Source organism: Aotus nancymaae, unplaced genomic scaffold, assembly GCF_030222135.1.
Source record: "Aotus nancymaae isolate 86718 unplaced genomic scaffold, 86718_ANA_hifiasm-v0.15.2.pri h1tg000027l, whole genome shotgun sequence".
Classification (NCBI taxonomy): Eukaryota; Metazoa; Chordata; class Mammalia; order Primates; family Aotidae; genus Aotus; species Aotus nancymaae.
The window spans coordinates 1,394,470-1,419,247 of NW_026988440.1; the positions used below are offsets into that span (position 1 = coordinate 1,394,470).

A 24,778-nucleotide genomic window follows, 5' to 3' on the forward strand; every position below is an offset into this window, starting at 1 on the left:
CACCATGCCTGGCCCATTTATTCTTTACAATAAGATTTGGGTAAGGATGAAAAGAGTATTAAATAATAGTGATTACAGATTATTTATGACTTTTAGCCAGATCTAGGAATGAAATTATACCTAAGAATGCTATTGAATGTGGAAATGATTTCAGCACCACTGCCATCAACGATGCTGAAGAGACTGAGGCAGGACAATTGCTTGAACCAGGGAGACAGAGGTTGCAGTGAGTTGAGATTGCCCCACTGCACTCCAGCCTAGGCAACAGAGTGAGACTCCCTCTCAAAAAAAACAAAAAGGATAGCCATAGCAGCACTTACAAAACAAGCATTCATAAAAGGCATTGTATATTGTCAACTGATAGTGTGAGAAGGGCAGCCCCAGCCCAGCTGGTTGTGGGCTCTGCATCACAAAATGCTTTTGCTCACAACCACCTGTTCCACTTAGTACCACACAGCACAGAACACTTGAGAGACAAACAGTAACAGTTCCGCTCCTCACCTTCAAGCCGGTACTATGTGTCAACAACCAAGTCTGGTGTCACACTCCTTGGTAGCATCTGGAGCATTCTCTGGTGTCTAGAGGAGGCTGGTGTACTTGACTCACTTATTTTAAAAGTCCAAGCGGCCAGGCACAGTGGCTCACACCTGAAGTCAGAGCAATTTGGGAGGCCGAGGTGGGTGGATTACCTGAGGTCAGGAATTCAAGACCAGCCTGACCAACATGGTGAAACCCCATCTCTACTAAAAATCAAAAAGTTAGCTGGGTGTGGTGGTAGGAGCCTGTAATCCCAGCTGCTAGGGAGGCTGAGGCAGGAGAATCCCTTGAACCTGGGAGGCAGAAGTTGGAGTGAGCCAAGATCTCACCATTGCACTACAGCCTGGGCAACAAACATGAAACTCCATATCAAAAAAAAAGAAAGAAAAAAAGAAAAGAAAAGTCTAGGCAGTCAATGAAAACCACTTCTCCCTGACCAATGTCATTCACAGAAATACTTCTACTCCAGAAGAGACACAATCTTTTATTTACATGTCTGTAAAAGCTAACACACACCTCTGCTGCAGTAGACAGAAGAGAGCTGAGCAGCCCCTTCCACACAACTGTCTTTGGTGGAGAATGCTGCTGTGGCCACAGTGTTCCCTGTCCTCTGCTGTGCATTTTCCTGCTCTGTGGAAAAGGGTGAGGACCTCAATGGGGAGAGGAGAAATCCTATTTTGTTCAGATGATGTGGCTCTCTTTGGGCTTTGTCCAGCAAATCCAAGCTGTGTCTGTGGGTCTGTATGCTGTGTGCAACTTCAGCAGGAACCCCTGTGAAGTCCTTCAGTTCTGAGCTCCCAGTCTCCCTTGTAACCATGGCAAATGGAACCATCCACTTGACACAGTTCTCTCTGTCACATCACTGATGCTCTTAAATGTTTTGTGTCAATTCAAGTGAAGAGAAATTCAAGGCAGAAGCAGTGAGTACATCCTAAGAAAATTCTAAGCAGTCAGCATCCAGCACACAGAGATTTAAAAGCTCCGCAATCTGTAAACATTTGCTGGGGATGCTGTGGCAATAGCACTTTGTGTAAGTCATTTAGAAATGCCACCTGCATGTATACATTCAGCCAGGACACAGTGGCCAGGGGACTTAAACACCACTCAGGGGCCTTTATACTTTTTCATTCCACAGTTAGAATTTTATCTCCTGAACAAGCCCCAAAGTTGCACACTGGTGCAATTTTGAAGAATAGATTTCCTCAAGTTTGGCTGCAGTCAACAAAGATAAAACCCCAATCATCTATAAAAGTGTTTTTACAACATGCTGTGCTTTCATGTGTTGATCAAAGCAATCCTGTGAAATCTTTAGACCTCACGCGTCTCCATTAGCCAATCCAGAAGAGGCTGCAGAAGAGGGTGTCACTGCATAGAGTGTTCATCCCATAAGTATGACTTTTGCTTGTTTAACATAATTTTCCAGACCTCTTCTCTGTTTGCTCAGATCTGTATAGGCAGTGGCGAGGCTCTGGATCACATGAAATGCTGAGGCTTGCCCGGCCATGGTGGCTCAAGCCTGTAATCCCAGCACTTTCGGAGGCCAAGGTGGGCAGATCACCTGAGGTCAGAAGTTTGAGATCAGCCTGGCCAACATGGTGAAACTCTGTCTCCACTAAAAATACAAAATATTAGCCAGATGTGGTGGTGGGTGCCTGTAATCCCAGCTATTCGGGAGGCTGAGGCAGAAGAATCACTTGAGTCCAGGAAGCGGGGGTTGCAGTGAGCCAAGATCGTGCCATTGCACTCCAGTCTGGGCAGCAAAAGTGAAAGTCTGACTGAAAAAAAAGAAAGAAAGAAAGAAAAGAAAAAGAAAGAAAGAAATGCTGAGGGTTATACATAGAATTTGGGTAAACCAGCCTATCCTTTTCTTTGTCAGATGTGGGGATCAAGGAGCAGGGGTTTGCACAGACTACATTACTGTCCCAAAGCTTAATGCCACACTGGCTTCTCACAGTCCTGTCAATATTGGCAAGTTGTCTACTGGATTCTGAAAAAAACACACACACACATTTTCTTTCCTTTCTCTGGAACAAACAGAGAAATCAGTGCCACCTTCTCTTTCCTACTCTCCTGTTCCCAGTGGAGAGATTGAGACCATCCTGGCCAACATGGTGAAACCCTGTCTCTACTAAGAATACAAAAGCAAACCGGGCATGGTGGTGCACATCTATAGTCCCAGCTATTTGGGAGGCTGAGGAAGGAGACTCACTTGAACCTGGGAGGCAGAGGTTACAGTGAACTGAAATCACGCCACTGCATGCCAGCCAGGTCAGGCATGGTGGCTCTTTCAGCACTTTGAGAAGCTAAGGTGGGATGATCTGTTGGCTTCAGCAATTGGAGATTAGCCTGGGTAACACAGAAAAAATAAAAACATTAGCTGGGCATGGCGGTGTGCACCTATAGTCCTAGTGAGACAGCCAAATGCCCACACAGATAGAAAAGCATCGCCAGAGAATCACTAACCGACCTGCACACTGGGAGAATGGGGTGGAGCCTCCAGAAACTGACACCTTTGGCAGGAGGAGCCTGGTCTCTTCAGCTTGTGTTTGGTGGCCTGGAATTCAACCTGTGAGGTGGGGTCCTGTTAGCAGGACTCCCTCTCAGTTTGCTGAGAGTTTTTTTTTCTTTTTTCACCCAATAAATCCTGCTCTATTCACCCCTCAATGTGTCCATGAGCCTAATCTTTCCTGGTCATGTGACAAGAATCCACATTTAGTTGAACTAAAGAGCAAAATTTTGAGACACTAGCTATCAGGAGGCTGAGGAATGAAAATTGCTTGAGCCCAGGAATTCAAGGTTATGGTGAGCTAGGATCATGCCACTGCACTCCAGTATGAATGACAGAGCATGACCCTGTCTTGAAATAAAAATAAAAAAATAATACTGGCAAATGAAGAATCTTATAAATGTATAAGATCTACTTCTATCTGTGTGCCTGTATGTGTACATATTTACATGTGTCATGTTCCTATGTGATGGTTTCATTATCAAAATATATAGAAGGGCTCTAATAAATTGGCTAAAAGAGAAAGCAGGCCAGGAGTGATTGCTCACACCTGTAATCACAACACTTTGGGAGGCCGAGGCAGGTGGATCACCTGAGGTCAGGAGATGGAGACCAGCCTGGCCAACACGATGAAACCCCATCTCTATTAAAAATGCAAAAAATTAGCTGGGTGTGGTGGTGGGTTCCTATAATCCAAGCTACTCTGGAGGTTGAAGCAGGAGAATCTCTTGAATGCAGGAGGTGGAGGTTGTAGTGAGCAGAGATCACGTAATTGTACTCCAGCCTGGGTAACAAGAGCAAAAGTCCAACAACAACAACAACAACAAAAAGAAAGAAAAAGCAAGTGTTTAAATCAAATATTTTGTGAGAAAATAGAAATTTAACTCAAATGCCTTTTAGTTCATGTGACTTTAGTAATCTTTAGTATATAAAGATAAGCTTTAAATTATTGATGAAATAAAAATAAAAATGACTTCAAAATTTAGACATTTGGTTTGAAGTAGTTGGGTCAGACACTGTCTCTGCTAGATTCCTGCCCCTCCTCTTCCAGACAGAGTTTCTCTATTTTTGCCCAGACTGGAGTGCAATGGCATGATCCTGGCTCACTGCAACATCTGCCTCCCAGTTTCAAGCAATTCCCCTACCTTAGCCTCCTGAGTAGCTGTGATTACAGGCATGCGCCATCTACCTGCATAATTTTGTATTTTTTTGTTGGAGGAAGAGATGGGATTTCACCATGTTGGTGAGGCTGGCCTTGAACTCCTGACCTCAAGTGATCCACCCGCCTCTGCCTCTCAAAGTGCTGGGATTACAGGCGTGAGCCACTGGGCATGGCATAGATGTTTTAAGGTATAAAACTATGCTTCTGTAATACTTTTCATACTTGTTTAACTTGTCTATAAATTTCTATTTTTATATTTCAGCCTTCTGGGGCCATGAAAAGGCTGAGCTTCAAGTATTTTTCTTTCTCCTGCCCTCTGCGCCACCACACTCAGCTAATTTTTGCATTTTTAGAAGAGAAGGGGTTTCACCATGTTGGCCAGGATGGTCTCGATCTCTTGACCTCATGATCCGGCAGCCTCAGCCTCCCAAAGTACTGAGATTACAGGCATGAGCCACTATTGCTTGGCAACTTCTGTTGTTTAAGTCACCTTTTGTATGGCACTCTGCTATGGCAGCCCTAACAAATTAAAATATACATATTACCCTGCCTAGTATCTGGACATGGAATTTTGTCAAGATTATGATTTATCATATTTTCTAAGAATTGAGTGAATCAATTGAAAATTGACAAGCATATATGATAAAGGGTTATTTCCAAGCCACTTTGGGTCCCATGGTCACCACTCAAAAGTAGAGATATCCCCATTTCTTTGCAATTTTACGCAGAACAAAGCTTGTGGTGCAAGCTGTATTTTAGTTTCTTCAGATGCTGAGGGAGCAAGTTTTCCACTAATTTTCTTTTTTCTTTTCTTTCCTTTTTTTTTTTTCTTTTTTTGAGATGGAGTCTCACTCTTGTTGCCCAGGCTGGAGTCCAATGGTGCGATCTTGGCTCACCACAACCTCTGCCTCCTGGGTTCAAGTGATTCTCCTGCCTCAGCCTCCCAAGTAGCTGGGATTACAGGTGTCTGCACCACGCCCAGCTATTTTTTTGTATTTTTAATAGAGATGGAGTTTCACTGTGTTGGTCAGGCAAGTCTTGAACTCCTGACCTCAGGCAATCCACCCACCTCAGCCTCCCAAAGTGCTGGGATTACAGGCATGAGCCACTGCACCTGGCCTAATTTTCTAGAAATTAGGAGAAATAATTATTTTGTAATCATTACTAAAGTAAAAAGGGATTTTTACCCAGGGCTTTGCAAGTATGATGTGTTTTCTTCCTGTTTTTAAGGGTCATGTTTCTGAAAATCCTATAAGCTAATGACATCATTTTCATGTTTCTCTCTGCATTTACCCCTTGGTACTGGAGAAATCCTCACTGCATCTCAGTAAGGGTGAGATGTGTTCTCATATATTCTCACTATAATGGATGTGTTTAATGCATGACTCACAGAATCTAACCATATCCTGACTACAAGATACTCACTTGGATCTAGGGACACATAGAAGTTGAAATTGGAAGGATAGAAAAGGATAGTCATGAAAAACAGTAACTAAGAATTTTTTATGTTCTTTCATAGGGTTCTTGTGTCGGCTGGGCTCAGATGATGGCCTGGGAGTTTTACATGGTTCAGGGATTGAAGTGGAAGAAAATAGATGCAGGCAGTATGGTTAATAGCAGTGCGCAGAACAGACACAACCATCCTTTGCCATATTTGATTGGCTAATGCAGATATCAGATCTCATCATATTTAAGGGGATGGAGAGACCTTACCTCTTGATGACAGAGTGGTGGGTCAGACTAAAGAAAACCAAGTGTGATGGAAGATATTTTGGCTGTCCTCTTTGGAAAATACACGCAATCCAAAACATCCTATCTGTCAGAAAGGCAGAACACCATCATGCTTACCACTCAAGTCTCAGTCCTGTGATTCTATATGATGGAAACAATTGCTCAGAGTTGCAAAGAAAATGAGCGCTTAAATGAAGAATTTCTCCACAAGGCAAATTTACTTCTGCAGAAGGGTGCCACCCACACTCTTGGCCACTGCAAGAACACACCAAACAAAGGAGAGAAGGGGTTTTTATCCCTGTCACAGTCCCTACTCTGTGTCCTTCCCCTATTGACTGGGGTTGGAACACAATTGGCTATTGTTCAGCATTTTCCAAATAAAGGAGGTGCAGATAGGTTACAAATGTGGCAGAGAGAGACATGTCTGAGCATGTCTGGCAATGTCTAGACATGGCAAAGGTGGGAAAGATTACTTACAGAGTCAGAAACAAGGAAGTAACTGGAGAGGTGTACTTTTCTACAGATTGGAACTGGCAGGAAGAGTTGTTGACCAAGCGGTGACTAAGTAACTAGAGGTGAGGAGGTACGAGGACAAGGAAGTTGCTTTGGAGAAGAAAGAACATCTCCTTTCCTCATCTTCTTCCCTCATCTCCTTCCAAAGAACAAAGAAGTAAAATTTTTTTTATTTCTTTTGTCTTTTTTTTCCTTTGTTCCATGGTTATGAAAGTGTTCTCAGAGTAAAACTTTTTTTTAAGAGAAACAGTTTGTTCCTAACATATAGCATCCTGGAGAAGGACCATGTCTCAGGAAGTAGGTGTGGAGTCAAAGCTCTAAATAAAGCCCCATCTACAACCTCAATTTCACTTTATTTTTTTGATGTTTTGTCTCATTTTTGGTAAAATGAGGGCTCACAAATCTCTCTTCAGGGATCTCTCCAGTGATGGGGATGATATGCTTCCCTCCTCTGCAGTTCTATTTTACAGGTAAGTGGATCTAGGTCTCAGTTTCAATTATTTAAAACACCAGAGACTTGGATGCATGCATGCCACAAAAAGGTAAAAGAATGCTCTCTGTCACTTTCCCTGTTCTCACCCACTGCACTGTGAACAAGAACCTGCTCTACTTTGACCTTTTGAATGGGGAGGAGGATCACACTCTTGCCTAACCTTCAAGCTTGCAGAGCTAAACCTGCTGCCCAAACAGAATGGTTCATTGTAAAGACTAAACCATACACCAAGAGCTCTCCCTCTTCACCCACCAGAGTCAAGCCAAAGAGATTTATTCTATTTTATTCTTTAGAAAATGGAATCTCAAGGATGATCCAGACTGTTATGAGCTAAACTGCATCCCCTCAAATTGACATGTTGATGTCCTAACTCCCAGTAACTGAGAAAGTGACTGCATTTGGAGAGATCTTTAAGGAGGTCATTTGGGTAAGATGAGGTCATATAGTGTGCTCTAATTCAATGTGACTGATGTCCTCATAAAAAGAGAAGATTAGGACACAGACAGATACAGAGGAATGACCATGTGAAGACACAGGGAAAAGACACATACAAGCCAAGGAAAGAAGACACAGGAGAAATGTGCACTGTCACCACCATGATCTTGGACTTCCAGCCTCCAGAACTGTGACACAGCATATTTCTGTTTTGTTTGTTTGTTTTTGTTTTGAGACCGAGTTTGCTCTGTCACTCAGGCTGGAGTGCAATGATGCTATCTTGGCTCACTGCAACCTCCGCCTCCCAGGTTTAAGCGATTCTCCTGCCTCAGCCTCCAGAGCAGCTGGGACTACAGGCACATGCCAACACACTCAACTAAATTTTCTACTTTTAGTAGAGAATGGGATTCACCATATTGGCCAGGATGGTCTCTATCTCCTGACCCCATGATCCGCTGGCTTCAGCCTCCCAAAGTGCTGGGATTACAGGGGTGAGCCACCGTGCCCAGCAATTTCTGTTGTTTAAGTCACCTATGTGTGGTGCCTGATACATAGTAAGTGCCAAAGTCTCTGTGAATAAGCAAAAACATATATAAAAGTGATGCTAAATTCAAGGTCCTGATCCTCTGCACACACCCAGTGTGTTTAAAATTCTGTTCATCTTCCCTTCCACATTCACAGTGAAATGTTTCTGATTAATTTAATGGGCCATGTGAGGTGTTTGTCATCTCTTACATTAAACTTGGTACATTGTACAACACTCATATTATAATAATATACCAAGCTAACACATGCTTACCCTGTTTTTTCTTTTTCCCATGCATCATAGAATTATATTGCTATATTTTTTAATTTCAGATAATTTTTAAAAATATTTACACTATAGTAACCAAACAGTAATAATTATAAGCAGCATGGATAAAACCTTTGAAATTAAAGAACAATATTCAGAATAAATTTCTCACCTTACAGCAAAATTTCTTATTGAAAACCCCTTTATTTCACATGCAAATAAGAATTCAGCATATTTTTCTATACCCAGAGAGAACAGAGATAAACAGTATCTTTTTGTGTGGTTTGGGTATTTTATAGCTGCTGAGTTCAAGAAAGTCTCACCTCTGAAAAAGCTGAAATTCCATTTTTCTTTGAAATGGGATTTTTCCAAAGTTAGTAACAATGAAGCTGTCATTCATGTGATGGATGGCTAAAAAATAGACAGAGACAGCAGATGCTGTATTTTGTTTCTGTAATGCTGCCTTGTCCACACAGCACTATTTACACTTCAATTAATGAAAATTATATAAATTTTAAAAGCCAGTTTCTCCACTTTCTCTCTTGTACTAGCCACATTTCAAGTACTCAGAATTCACAGGTGGCCAGTGACTGCCATAATGAACAGCACAGATAGAGGCATTCCATCACCACAGAAGGGAGGTGGACAGTAGTGTTCCAAAGTTTAAGGACAGAATGCTGAGTATAATTACAGGATGATGACAATTCCGAGTTCCCATTCCACGTCATGGTCTCTTCTCTGATGAATGGTGCAGGCGGAAGCCCAACTCTTTTGTGAATAAATGTTAATTTTTCCAATTCCTGTAACTAGTTCACATTACTTTTATTTTATCATTACCAGTTTTACACTGTAAGTTACAACCAAAAGTTAAGGGCATGAATTATATTTACATTTTAACATATGGTTTGAAAGGGAAGATCTATGAGAAAAAGAAACAAGTCTGAAAAAGAAACCCGAAAGTTTTCAGACCAATTCCCACAGCAATAACAATCCCTTTGCTGTCCTTAGAATTCACCCTCATCCAGATTTCATAGGAATCCTGTTCATGCCTTTCATTAAAGCTTTACCCCACTGCATCCATCTCTAAAACAACATAGGTTATCTCAAACTTTATATAAATTTTGAATTTTTCATACAAATGGAATCATGCTGTGTGTATTCTTACAGGACCTTATTTTAGATCAAATATATGTTTGCTAAGTTGTTATTTGTGTCTCTAGAGTGATCATGTTTATTATTTGTAACATTTCATTGAATAAGTAAACCATACCTTAATTAACCCTTCTCTCATTTATGGTCATTTTATTTGTTTTCAAATTTTAAAAAGTACAAACACTGCTGTTATAAGCATTCTTGCAAATGTATGTTGGCACAATAAGCACAAGTCTTTCAAAATTATATGCCTAGGAGTGGAATTCCTGGTATGTGTGTGTGATATCCCACCAGAAGAGATGATGCCACACTACTAGACAAAGCGGCTGTGGCAAGCAGTGTGGCAACTCTAGATGGGCCGTATTCTCATTAATATTTGAAATAGTCAAAGATTTTTATTTAGAAATTCTACTGGAAGTGGTGTTGGGAAAACTGGCTTGCCATATGCAGAAAGCAGAAACTCGACCCCTTCCTGACACCTTACACTAAAATTGACTCCAGATGGATTAAAAACTTAAACATAAGACCTAACGCCATAAAAACACTAGAAGGAAACCTAGGCAAAACCATTCAGGACATAGGCATAGGCAAGGACTTTATGACCAAAACACCAAAAGCATTGGCAACAAAAGCCAAAATAGACAAATGGGACCTAATCAAACTCCACAGCTTCTGCACGGCAAAAGAAACAGTCAATAGAGTGAATAGGCAACCAACAGAATGGGAAAAAATTTTTGCAGCCTACCCGTCTGACAAAGGGCTGATATCCAGAATTTACAACGAGCTAAAACAGATTTACAAGAAAAAAACAAGCCCATTCAAAAATGGGCGAAAGATATGAACAGATACTTTACAAAAGAAGACATACATAAGGCCAACAAACATATGAAAAAATGCTAATCATCACTGGTCATTAGAGAAATGCAAATCAAAACTACATTGAGATACCATCTCACGCCAGTTAGAATGGCGATCATTAAAAAATCTGGAGACAACAGATGCTGGAGAGGATGTGGAGAAATAGGAACACTTTGACACTGTTGGTGGGAGTGTAAATTAGTTCAAACATTGTGGAAAACAGTGTGGCGATACCTCAAGGACCTAGAAATAGAAATTCCATTTGACCCAGCAATCCCATTACTGGGCATATATCCAAAGGATTATAAATCGTTCTACTATAAGGACACATGCACACGAATGTTCATTGCAGCACAGTTTACAATAGCAAAGACCTGGAACCAACCCAAATGCCCATCGATGATAGACTGGACAGGAAAAATGTGGCACATATACACCATGGAATATTATGCAGCCATTAAAAACGAGGAGTTCACGTCCTTTGTAGGGACGTGGATGAACCTGGAAACCATCATTCTCAGCAAACTGACACAAGAACACAAAATCAAACACCACATGTTCTCACTCATAGCCGGATGTTGAACAAGGAGAACACATGGGCACAGGGAGGGGAGCACTATACACGGGGGTCTGCTGGGGGGGAGTGGGGGGACAATGGGGGGGTGGGGAGTTGGGGAGGGATAGCATGAGGAGAAATGCCAGATATAGGTGAAGGGGAGGGAGGCAGCAAATCACACTGCCACGTATGCACCTATGCAACAACCTTGCATGTTTTTCACATGTACCCCAAAACCTAAAATGCAATAAAAAAAAAAAAAGAAATTCTACTGGATTGGTCAAAATATCTCATTATATTTTCTTCATTAAACTTGATTGAGATATAAATCACATATTATTCACCCATCTAAAGTATACAAGTCAATGATTTTTCACATATTCAGAGTTTAAATCAGCATATTTAATTTTAGAAAATTTCATCATCACAAGATGAAACATCACACAGACATACGATATGTCTCTCTACCCAATGAAGTAAATCCATAAATTTTCTTCAAGTTTTCACTTCAAGACTGTTTTTTTCTATCATTGGCAACTTTCCTAACTTGACAAGCACCTTTCCAAGTAGCTTTAAAAATTCTATTTTTTAATAGAGATTTCATTCAGTAATCAGATTTGGAGAGCACTGACAAATTTTGCCACATTGAGACTTATAATTAATGAACATGGAATGTTTATTTATTAAATACTCTTAAATAAAGTATGGCTTTTTTAATTTGTGCTTCTTTTAGTAGATTTATTACAAAGATCTTGAAATATTGTGCTAGTGTTCATAGGATCTCTTTCTTTGCTGAATTTCAGTGTTGGTTGTGTCATGTATAAATGTAAATAATTTTTGTATAGTTTTAATTCAATGACTTTGCTTAAAGCTTCCATTAATTCATGGTTTATATATTATGTTGCCTGATTGCACTTGCTAGGAAATCCAGTGTAATTTTGAGTGCAATGGAGAGGGCAGGTCTGCTGGCATCTTCCCTGTGCCCTCCTGATCCAAATACTCTCTCCCTGCTGTTTCCTGGACATTGTGCTGTGTGGCCTGCCCAACCTCCATAGGCAACCTTGCTGTTTGGCTTTTATTTGGGATCAGCTAAATGGTAGTGTCACCATGGAGAGAGCCATGGAGGAGCACTGGTTGGAGAGATTTCTCTCCCTGGCTTTCAATATTTGACAAGTAGAAATGAGACATGATTGACATGGATTCATTAATATGGGATCTTCACTCAGTATCTCAGACCTAAATGTGCTGTTTTGAACACCTAAGAGTGATGTTAATAGTCAGCCAGTTTAGCTCATTAAAACCTGAGTTCAACTGTGGCCTAGCACAGTGTTTCTCAAATTTGTCTGCATTTTAAATCATGTGAAAGACGTTAAATAGCCCCAGGTCTAGATCAACACGTAAAACCAATTAAAGCTAATTCATCAAAAGTAGAATCCCAGAAACACTATTGTTCATAAAACTCTCCAGGTTTGACTCCAATCAGCAGCCAAGTTAAAAAGTAGTGACTCAGAGCAGCAGTTCTCAATATTTGGTGTGTATCAAAATCATCTGGGAAATGTAGCAAAACTACAGAGGCCCAGATATTATTCTAGTCTAACAGGCTGGAGCCCTGATTTTATTAAATCATCTCTCCAGATTTTGGTATATGCAGCAGTTTGTGAAAACCACTAGCCTTTATCAACAGAATCAGCACAGGCATGCTGCAGAGGAAGGTGTCTGAAAGCAGCTCAGAGAGATGGGAAAGTGGGAATGTATCCACTATGTGCAACCTACTTAGCCACATCCTAACCACATTTCTTGGAGGGCTGAGAGGATGCCCCCTCACCAAGGCATGAAGGTGCCACTTGACACATACAGGTATAAAACTGCTAGGTCTGCTGAATAGTCACCAATCTTGAGTCCTGGGTATTCAGAAATTCTTACCCAGTAGCTAAACCAAAGCCAGTTGATATGTAAGAGCTCCTCAAATGTTCAGAAGGCTGGTGCCTTTGAGAAAAGACCCTGTAATTCTGATTTAGATATATTCCTTCTACAGCCCTTTCCCAGAGGCACATATAGTCATTTATCCCTGTCCACTGGGGAATGAAAAAATCCCAAATAATCTGGGAGCTCCACTTTAATGTCTTTAATTCTGTCAAAGGTTACCCTGGGGTGAATACTTCATTGTAACCTGTATAAAAATCTTTCCTTACACTAAATTAATGAAGATATTCTACTATATTATTTTAAAGAATGTTTTCCAAGAGATGAGTACAATTGCATTTTTCCATATAGATAACCAATTGTTCTTAAATTATTTACTAAATAATTTTCCTTTACCCACTGATCTGATCTGTAATGCTACCTCTGCTTTACAAATGTTCAGGCCTTTCTATTCTGTTTGAAAGATCTAGTTTACTACCACTGTCTCAACACCCTGACTCTCTTAATTAAAATAACCCTAACATACTCCATGCAAAGGAACTAAGAACCTTGAAAAAAGGTTTGATGAAATACTAATGAGAATAAACAGCTTAGAGAGGAATATAAATGAATTGATGGAGCTGTAAAACACAACATGAGAACTTCGCAAAGCATACACAAGTTTGAATAGCTGAATTGACCAAGCAATAAAAAGGATATCAGAGGTCGAAGATCAACTCAATGAAATAAAACGAGAAGGCACGATTAGAGAAAAAAGAGTAAAAAGAAACAAACAAAACCTCCAAGAAATATGAGACTATATGAAAAGACCTAATCTACATTTGATAGGTGTACCTGAATGTGATGGAGAGAATGAATCCAAGCTGGAAAATACTCTTCAGGATATTATCCAGGAAAACTTCCCCAACCTAGCAAGGCAGGCCAATATTCAAGTCCAGGAAATACAGAAAACACCACAAAGATATTCCTCAAGAAGGCAATCCCAAGGCACATAATCATCAGATTCACCAGGTTGAAATGAAGGAGAAAATGCTAAGGGCAGCCAGAGAGAAAGGTCGGGTTACCCACAAAGGGAAGCCCATCAGACTCACAGCGGTTCTCGCAGCAGAAACCCTACAAGCCACAAGAGAGTGGAGGCCAATATTCAACATCCTTAAGGAAAAGAACTTTCAATCCAGAATTTCATATCCAGCCAAACTAAGCTTCATAAGTGAAGGAGAAATAAAATCCTTTTCAAACAATCAATTACTCAGAGATTTCATCACCACCAGGCCTGCTTTACAAGAGCTCCTGAAAGAAGCACTAAACATAGAAAGGAACAACCAGTATCAGCCACTCCAAAAACATACCAAATGGTAAAGAGCATTGACACAATGAAGAAACTGCGTCAACTAATCAGCAAACAACCAGCTAGCATCAAAATGGCAGGATCAAATTCACCCATAACAATATTAGCCCTAAATCTAAATGGGCTAAATGCCCCAATCAAAAGACACAGACTGGCAAATTGGATAAAAAGCCAAAACTCATCAGTGTGCTGTATCCAGGAAACCAATCTCACATGCAAGGATACACAAAGGCTCAAATTAAAGGGATGGAGGAAGATTTACCAAGCAAATGGAGAGCAAAAAAAGCAGGAGTTGTAATCCTAGTCTCTGATAAAATAGACTTTAAACCAACAAAGATCAAAAGAGACAAAGAAGGACATTACCTAATGGTAAAAGAATGAATGCAACTAGAAGAGCTAACGATCCTAAATATATATGCACCTAATACAGGAGCACCCAGATACATAAGGCAAGTGCTTAATGACTTACAAAGAGACTTAGATTCACACACAAAAATAGTGGGAGACTTTAACACTCTACTGTCAATATTAGACAGATCAATGAGACAGAAAATTATCAAGGATATCCAGGACTTGAACTCAGACCTGGACCAAGAAAACCTAACAGACATTTACAGAATTCTCCACCCCAAATCAACAGAATATACATTCTTCTCAGCACCACATCACATCTACTGTAAAATTGACCACATAATCAGAATTAAATCACTCCTCAGCAAATGCAAAACAATGGAAATCATAACAAACAGTCTCTCAGACCACAGTGCAATCCAGTTAGAACTCAGAATTCAGAAACTAACTCAGAACCGCACAACTTCATGGAAACTGAACAACTGGCTCTTGAATGTTGACTGGATAAACAATGAAATGAAGGCAAATATAAAGATGTTCTTTGAAACCAAAAAGAACAAAGACACAACATACCAGAATCTCTGGGACACATTTAAAGCGGTGTCTAGAGGAAAATATATAGCAATAAAGGCCCACATGAGAAGCAAGGAAAGATCTAAAATCGACACCCTATCATCAAAATTAAAAGAGCTAGAGGAGCAAGATTTTAAAAACTCAAAACCTAGCAGAAGGCAAGAAATAACTAAGATCAGAGAGAAACTGAGGGAGATAGAGACACAAAAAACTGTTCAAAAAATCAATAAATCCAGGAGCTGGTTTTTTGAAAAGATCATCAAAATAGACAGACTAATAGCCAGATTAATAAAAAAGAAAAGAGAGAATAATGAAATAGATGTAATAAAAAACGATAAAGGGGATATCATCACAGATTCCACAGAAATACAAACCACCATCAGAGATAATTACAAACAACTCTATGCACATAAACTAGAAAACCTGGAAGAAATGGATAAATTCCTGGACACTTGCATCCTCCCAAGCCTAAACCAGGAAGAAGTTGAAACCCTGAATAGACCAATAACAAGATCTGAAGTCAAGGCAGCAATTAAGAGCCTACCACCCAAAAAAATCCCAGGTCCAGATGGGTTCGCAGCCGAATTCTACCAGACATCCAAAGAGGAGCTGGTACCATTCCTTCTGAAACTATTCCAAATAATCCAAAAAGAGGGAATCCTTCCCAAATCATTTTATGAGACCAACATCATCCTGATACGAAAACTTGGCAGAGACTCAACAAGAAAAGAAAACTACAGGCCAATATCCATGATGAACATAGATGCAAAAATCTTTAATAAAATACTGGCAAGCCAATTGCAACAGCACATCAAAAAGCTTATCCACCATGATCAAGTAGGATTCATCCCGGGGATGCAAGGCTGGTTCAATATACGCAAGTCTATAAATGTAATTCACCACATAAACAGAACCAAAGACAAAAACCACATGATTATCTCAATTGATGCAGAGAAGGCCTTCGACAAAATTCAACAGCCCTTTATGCTAAAAACCCTCAATAAACTAGGTATCGATGGAACGTATCTCAAAATAATAAAAGCTATTTATGACAAACCAACAGCCAATATCATCCTGAATGGGCAAAAACTGGAAGCATTCCCTTTGAAATCTGGCACTAGACAAGGATACCCTCTCTCACCACTCCTATTCAATATAGTATTGGAAGTTCTAGCCAGGGCAATCAGGCAAGAAAAAGAAATAAAGGGTATTCAATAAGGAAAGGAGGAAGTCAAATTGTCTCTATTTGCAGACGACTTGATTGTATATCTAGAAGACCCCATCATCTCAGCCCAAAATCTCCTGAAACTGGTAAGCAACTTCAGCAAAGTCTCAGGATACAAAATCAATGTGCAAAAATCACAAACATTCCTATACACCAATAACAGACTTAAAGAGAGCCAAATCAAGAATGAACTGCCATTCACAATTGCTACAAAGAGAATAAAATACCTAGGAATACAACTAACAAGGAACATAAACGACCTCTTCAAGGAGAACTACAAACCACTGCTCAACGAAATAAGAGAGCACACAAGAGATGGAGAAACATTTCATTTCATGGTTAGGAAGAATCAATATTGTGAAAATGGCCATACTCTCCAAAGTAATTTACAGATTCAACGCTATCCCCATCAAGCTACCAATGACCTTCTTCACAGAACTGGAAAAAAACACCTTAAACTTCATATGGAACCAAAAGAGAGCCCACATAGCCAAGTCAATTCTAAGCAAAAAGAACAAAGTGGGAGGCATCACACTACCAGACATCAAACTATACTACAAGGCTACAGTAATCAAAACAGCATGGTACTGGTACCAAAACAGAGATATAGACCAACGGAACAGAACAGAGGCGTCGGAGGCAACACAACATATCTACAACCATCCAATCTTTGACAAACCTGATAAAAACAAGCAATGGGGAAAGGATTCCCTGTTTAATAAGTGGTGCTGGGAAAATTGGCTAGTCATATGCAGAAAGCAGAAACTGGACCCCTTCCTGAAACCTTACACTAAAATTAACTCCAGATGGATTAAAGACTTAAACATAAGACCTAACACCATAAAAACCCTAGAAGAAAACCTAGGCAAAACCATTCAGGACATAGGTGTAGGCAAGGACTTCATGACCAAAACACCAAAAGGATTGGCAACAAAAGCCAAAATAGACAAATGGGACCTAATCAAACTCCACAGCTTCTGCACAGCGAAAGAAACAGTCAAGAGAGTGAATCGGCAACCAACAGAATGGGTAAAACTTTTTGCAGCCTACCCATCTGACAAAGGGCTGATATCCAGAATTTACAACGAACTAAAACACATTTACAAGAAAAAAACAAACAAGCCCATTCAAAAATGGTCGAAGGATATGAATAGATACTTTACAAAAGAAGACATACATGAGGTCAACAAGTATATGAAAAAATGCTCATCATCACTGGTCATTAGAGAAATGCAAATCAAAACTACATGGAGATACCATCTCACGCCAGTTAGAATGGCGATCATTAAAAAATATGGAGAAAACAGATGCTGGAGAGGATGTGGAGAAATAGGAACACTTTGACACTGTTGGTGGGAGTGTCAATTAGTTCAACCATTGTGGTAGACAGTGTGGTGATTCCTCAAGGACTTAGAAATAGAAATTCCATTTGACCCAGCAATCCCATTACTGGGTATATATCCAAAGGATTATAAATCATTCTATCATAAGGACACATGCACACGAATGTTCATTGCCGCACACTTTACAATAGCAAAGACCTGGAACCAACCCAAATGCCCATCGATGATAGACTGGACAGGAAAAATGTGGCACATATACACCATGGAATATTATGCAGCCATCAAAAACGATGAGTTCGTGTCCTTTGTAGGGACGTGGATGAACCTGGAAACCATCATTCTCAGCAAACTGACACAAGAACACAAAATCAAACATCGCATGTTCTCACTCATAGACGGGTGTTGAACAATGGGAACGCATGGACACAGGAAGGGGAGCACTATATGCTGGGGTCTGTTGGGGGGAGTGGGGGGGACAGCAGGGGGTGGGTAGTTGGGGAGAGATAGCATGGGGAGAAATGCCACATATAGGTGAAGGGGAGGAAGGCAGAAAATCACACTGCCACGTATGCACCTATGCAACAATCTTGCTTGTTTTTCACATGTACCCCAAAACCTAAAATGCAATAAAATGAAAAATAAATAAAAATAAACCATGAAAGCTTGATTTCAGAACCTATAGTTCCACTCACTGTGCCAGTGTGTCATAAAGTATACATACTTTTGAATAAATCATTTAATATGCAAAAAAAATTTAAAAAAATGGGTCACTATGGGCTAAAATCAAAGTGTCATCAAAGCTGCATTTCTTCTGAGGCTCTAAGGGAAAATTGTTTCCTCACCCTTTCCAGCTTCTTGGGGCTGCCTGCATTCTTTGGATCTTGGTCCTTTCCTCCATCTTCCAAGTCAGCAGTCACATCACTTTGACCTGATTCTGTTGTCACATCTCTAACTCTGAACTGCTCTCTACTCCTTTCACTTATAAGGACTCCTGTGATTCCACTGAAGCTGCTTAGACAATCCAGGATAATCTTCCCATCTCAGGAGCTGCAGCTTAATCACATCTGAAAAGTTCCTTTTGCCCTATTAGAAGACACTTCTATAAGTTTCAGGACACAGACATATTTAGGAGACCACTATTCTGCCTGTCACATGACTTTGTCAATATTTGCTACCCCTGGTTTCCAAACATTAGTGTATGCTCTTATTTCTATATTAAACACTTTATTCCTGAAATAACAGAGTGAGCCTGTTTTTCTGATACAGGAAAACAGCTCACCATGCCAAAGAGTACTAAAAAATTCTGTCTGTGATCCCAAAATCTCCAAATTGTACTGATTCTTCAATGTAAAATGGCTGTAAATTAGGCAGTAATCTTGCTGGAGTGTTAGAGGGAAACGAAAGGGAATAACTAGATAGCTCTTCAGATTCTGTCCAATGTCCGTGATGTCTGGCCATCTTGGGCTGTAAGCCAGTTTTCCTCCCACATAATCCCGGTCATATCTGACTCCTCAAGAGGTTTTCACAGTATTAATGTCCACTTCATGCATCAGTCATCTTCTTGTCTTCTATCTCCACGTTTACATTTTTCTTTCTTCTCCCGCTGTAGTCCTGCCTTGATTCTTCAGCCATTGCCTTCCTTTTACATGCATGTGCTTCAGCCAGTTCTCTAGGAAGACATTCCAGACAGCTCTTTATCATTTGTAACAATGTTTATTTGACTGCATAGCTTTCAAGATTCTCAACTTTCTATTTTTTTAATTTTCATGGGAAAATAATTCATGCTCACAATAGGAAATGAAACAACCAAAATATGCATAAGTATACTTTTAAATCTCTCCAATCACTAAATTCAAATCCACTTTACTAAATTAATTACTATCATATCAGCCTACTCTCTGTATGTCTACTTTCTTCACTTGCATGCAAACCATATTGGTAGCTTTTTTTGAGCAAAAGACTGCAAGTTTTAAGTGTAATTTAATCATTTTCAGGACGACTTGAGATACAACTTAAATAGTATAAAATCCACATATTCAAAATATGCAATTCAGTGGTTCTTAGAATATTCACAGTTGTGCTTCCATTACCACAATCAATTACAGATCATTTTCTTTTTTTAATTTTTTAAATTATACTTTAAGTTCTGGGGTACATATGCAGGTCATGCAGGATTGTTACATAGGTATGAAATACCCTAGCTTGAGCTTGGCTATAATGAATACATTTTAAACAATCCTGCTAACTCCATTTTGCCCACCCTGAGCTATGTCCACCCACCCTGAGTTATGTAGGGCATTCTGTTCTGAAAGCTTGTGGTCTGAGACACCTGGCATCCTTGCAACCAATTTTCTGAGAAACAGGGCCCACCAGCCCTGTACATCCTGCATCTGTAACCATGTAACTGCTACCTCACACTGCTACCCCACATTCTGAGTAAAAAAAAATTTTAAATAGAACTTTTCATTAGGCAACACCCTCCCTCCCCTAACCCACTCCTTCTGTTTCTGTAACAATCTGCTTACCACCTCCTGACCCTAAACTGGTATAAAAATGTGGATGGCCCTTTGTTCTTGGTTGAGAGGTTTGAGCTTTAGCTGACTCTCAGACACAGGCATAAAGGTGGACTCTCTACAAACTCAGTGCATGGCGCTTCTGTTTAAACTCGCTTGGGTATAACAGGTATACACATGCCATGGTGGTTTGCTGCATGCATCCCCCATCTTCTGCCCTAGGTATTTCTCCTAATGTTATCCTCCCCAATCCCCTTACCCACTGCTATACCTCCCCTAGCTCCCCCACCCCCCAACAGGCCCCAGTGTGTGATGTTCCCCTCCCTGTGTCCATGTGTCCTCATTGTTTATTTTCATCTTCTCTCAGCCCTTCAGAAAAATCAAAATCCAAACCCCCAGCCTTAAGAAGTTACCAACCTATGTTTTAGCTCTACAGATTTACCTATTCTGAACATTTTATATAATAAAGTTATACAATATGTGGTCTTCTGTTTCTTTTTTCACTTATCATAACGTTTTCAAAGTTTGTGTGGGTTGTAGCTTGCATCAGTACTGGACATTTTTTTATTGCTTATATTCCACTGTATGAATATATCAAAATTTGTTTATTTATTAGTTGGTGACACTTTGGTCCTTCTCATTTTGGATTATCATTAATAATCCTGCTATACACATGGTGTATAAATGTTTATGTGAATTTGTGTTTTCATTTCTCTTGGGTATACCATATACATGGGAAGGGATTGCTGGATCATATAGTAACTTAATGTTCAACATTTTGTGCAACTGCTAGCCTGCTTTCTAAAGGGGTTATGTCACTTAAATTTCCACCAGCAAAGTGTGGGTGTTCTAGTATCTCCACATTCTCATCAACACTAATTATTATCTTTTCAATTATAGCCATTCTAGTGGGTGGGAAATAGTAACTCAGTTTTGGGTTGATGTACATTTCCATGATGGTTAATGATGTTGAACATGTTTCTCTGTGCTTATGGGCCTTTTGTATATTATTTGTCTTTTTATTATTATTTTATTTTTTATCATCTTATTTTTATTATTTTATTTATTATTTATTATTTTATTACTATTATTATATTGAGTTTAAATTATTCTTTATATATTCTAGATAAGATTTGCAGAAATTTTCTCTCATTCAATGAGTTGCTTTTCACTTTCTTGGTGGTGTCCTTAGACACACACACATTTTAAATTTTGATGATGTTCAAATTCTTTTATTTCCCTTTTTTGCTTGTGCCTTTGGTATAATTTAAGATCAGGTATTTTTACCTAATCCAAAGTAATAAAGATGTATGCCTATGTTTTTTCCTAAGGGTTTTCTAGTGTTTAGTCTCATATTTAGTTCTCTAATACACTTTGATATATTTTTTTTTATTGCATTTTAGGTTTTGGGGTACATGTGAAGAACATGCAAGATTGTTGCATAGGTGCATACGTGGCAGTGTGATTTGCTGCCTTCCTCCACTTCACCTATATGTGGCATTTCTCCCCATGCTATCTCTCCCCAACTCCCCACCCCCCGCTGACCCCCCCACTCCCCCCCAACAGACCCCAGTATATAGTGCTCCCCCCCGTGTCTATGTGTTCCCATTGTTCAACACCCGCCTATGAGTGAGAACATGCAGTGTTTAATTTTGTGTTCTTGTGTCAGTTTGCTGAGAATGATGGTTTCCAGGTTCATCCATGTCCCTACAAAGGATGTGAACTCATCATTTTTTATGACTGCATAGTATTCCATGGTGTATATGTGCCACATTTTCCCTGTCCAATCTATCATCGATGGGCATTTGGGTTGGTTCCAGGTCTTTGCTATTGTAAACTGTGCTGCAATGAACATTCGTGTGCATGTGTCCTTATAGTAGCACGATTTATAATCTTTTGGATATATACCCAGTAATGGCATTGCTGGGTCAAATGGAATTTCTATTTCTAGGTCCTTGAGGAATTGCCGCACTGTCTTCCACAATAGTTGAACTAATTTACACTCCCACCAACAGTGTCAAAGTGTTCCTATTCTCCACATCCTCTCCAGTATCTGTTGTCTTCATATTTTTTAATGATAGCCATTCTAACTGGCGTGAGATGGTATCTCAATGTAGTTTTGATTTGCATTTCTCTAATGACCAGTGATGAACATTTTTTCATATGTTTGTTGGCCTCATGTATGTCTTCTTTTGTAAAGTATCTGTTCATATTCCTCACCCACTTTTGAATGCGATGTAATTTTTATATGTGGTGTGAAGTAGGGATCCAGCTTTATTCTTTTGCATATGGATAGCTTGTTGTCTCTGCACCACTTGATGAAAAGATAATTTCTTCCCCCACTGAATTATATTAGCACTGTTTTCAAAAGCCAATTAACCATAAAAGTGAAGAGTATTGCTGGACCCTCAACTTTATTATTTTTAATGCTATTGTAAGTTGGATTTTTTAGTAACATTTTTATTAATGAATTGATACTCTATAGAAGCGCACTCAATTTTTGTATTTAGATTTTGTATCCTACCAATGTGCTAAACTCATTTAGCATAAGTAGTTTAGTAGTTGCTAAACTCATTTTTAGTTAATTCTTTTGTATTTGTATGCATAGATTTTATCATCTGCAATTCCAGATAGTTTTACCTCTTCCTTTTTAATCTAGATGAATTTTATTTTATCTTGTTGCTCATTGTAGCTTTTAAAAAATGTATTATTATATTCATAGTGCTCTGCCATTTGATATTTTTATTTTTATTGTATCATTAACATTTTTTGAATTTCACAGGAAAAAAGTTTAATGCATAATTTTATTGCTATTTCATAATATCTTATATGCACCTGCTCCCCTGGGGTAATTATTTAGGTGGCTTTCTTTATTTGCCACCCACTCTACAAACATCTTTACACACATATCCTCACAGCCATCCCAGAGTTTTCTAATTTCCCATAGCATCAGTGTTTAAAGTAATGATCTGTCTGACTAGCTAGACATCTTGACTGACTGACAATTCCATTGCTGTTGTGTATAATTAAGATTAACAACTACACTTGGAACTCAGATCATCAAGGCCCAGCTACACTTAGTCTTTTTAGTCTCAGAGATTCCCTCTCTGACTGTTAATTTCTCTATTCCTGAAACTACCCTTGTACTCCAGCCAAAAATGTTCCCTAGCCCAATAGTCCTGGATCTACCAGTTGCTAACTAGAAGGTGTCATCTGCAGAAGGTAATTAAGAAATTTGTCTCCATTCACTTTCTATTTAGTTATCAAATCTCCATATAGCTGAGGTAAATTGAGCTGAAAACATTCTTGTGTTTACCAATGTAGCCACTGAGCTCACCGTCATTGCTCTTTTCAAACCTTAGTCATACTCAAAGATTTAAGAGACAGCTTCCCAGTTATGATAAAAAAGTGTAAAATGTTCTGAGGGACCTGTAAATTATAAATCCAAAATACTAGCTTCTACATGCAACATATATGTTAAATTCTTATATCCAATACTCTTCTCATTTTCAGAATTGGTTCTGCAAAACTTGAAGATTGAACTTTTAATGAACCGACTGGCATCTGTTCTGCTTACAAGATTATTCCCACTTGACTGAGAAGACAGTGACAGTAAAATCTCCTTCCTTTCAGAGGCTTCTAAAAATACTTATTAGGAAGAATGTATCACATAAGGCATTTGACAAATGAAACCACAGCCATAACCACTGGCAAAAATGCAAACAGACATTTCTTTAACTGCTCTGCACTTCTTGGTACATTCTCTTTTTCCTACTAAGGAAGTATCTCCTCTCCCTTCACTTCACAGACTGGAATTTTCTAAATTCCTAGTCTCAACAAAATAAACCGTATTTTGAAATCATTGTTTTTCCAGAATATTCGGAGTGTTACCATGACTCCAGAAGGTGCCTTCAACCAAGACTAATAATCTGACATGTAAGAAGCCTTCAGATAAGGTATTGGGAACTTCTATAAAATTGTAGCTGCTGTGATTAAAGATCTGTCACAATATCAACAAATCTTACAAAAGAGCTGCTGATCCAACAGGTCCTCAGAGATCCTGTATGGAAGTCTATAAAAAGGAAACATTCTGAATGTATTCTGTGGAAAATAATAACACATTATTTATGCTTTTAAAAGGCTCTTGCTATATTTCAGGCAATGGCTTTAGTACCTACATGGATTATTTTGTTCAATATTTATCACAACCATATGATAAGGATGCTATCCACAATAAAGAAATAAAATCTGTAAACTCTAACTTATTCAAAAAAGTTAGGTACAGAGATTCTAAGTTACTTGCCCAATGTTACATAATTTTGAAGATATGAGGCCAGAATTCAGTTCCAGGCCATTTTACGCCAGATCTACTGATTTAGCCCACCGTATAATTGTACCACCACTGACCTAAAGCTACCTCCCCCTGTCCAAACAGGTTCTTTTATGACAGTCATTATAAAATTCAGGGCTAATGAAGTATTAGGTAAAGAGAGGGGATGGAAAGAATGCAGTATTTGAGACTATGCTTACAATGCTTAAGATCACAATTCCATGGCTACCTAGAGTTTATCTTAAACTTTCCTCCCTGGTATCCCATTGCATCCACTTGAGAGAACACTCTACTCCCTACATCCCAGAACATGTAGATCTGTCCGTGATTCTGAAAGGCACACTGGCAGGTCCCACCAGTGACATGAATGGTATTCATATTGTTGAAAACTGCCCACTAGTAAAAATGTACAATTGAATTTGTACATTCATTACTT

At 39.2% G+C, this 24,778-nt stretch overlaps 1 protein-coding gene and 1 pseudogene across 1 annotated transcript in view; one reads left to right on the forward strand and one right to left on the reverse strand.

Moving 5' to 3' along the window:
* Positions 1-24,778, forward strand: part of LOC135276617 (patr class I histocompatibility antigen, A-126 alpha chain-like) — a 105,531-nt gene that overhangs the window by 26,695 nt on the left and 54,058 nt on the right. The window lies entirely within an intron of this gene.
* LOC135276605 (G1/S-specific cyclin-E1-like) lies at positions 1,026-23,355 on the reverse strand (annotated as a pseudogene).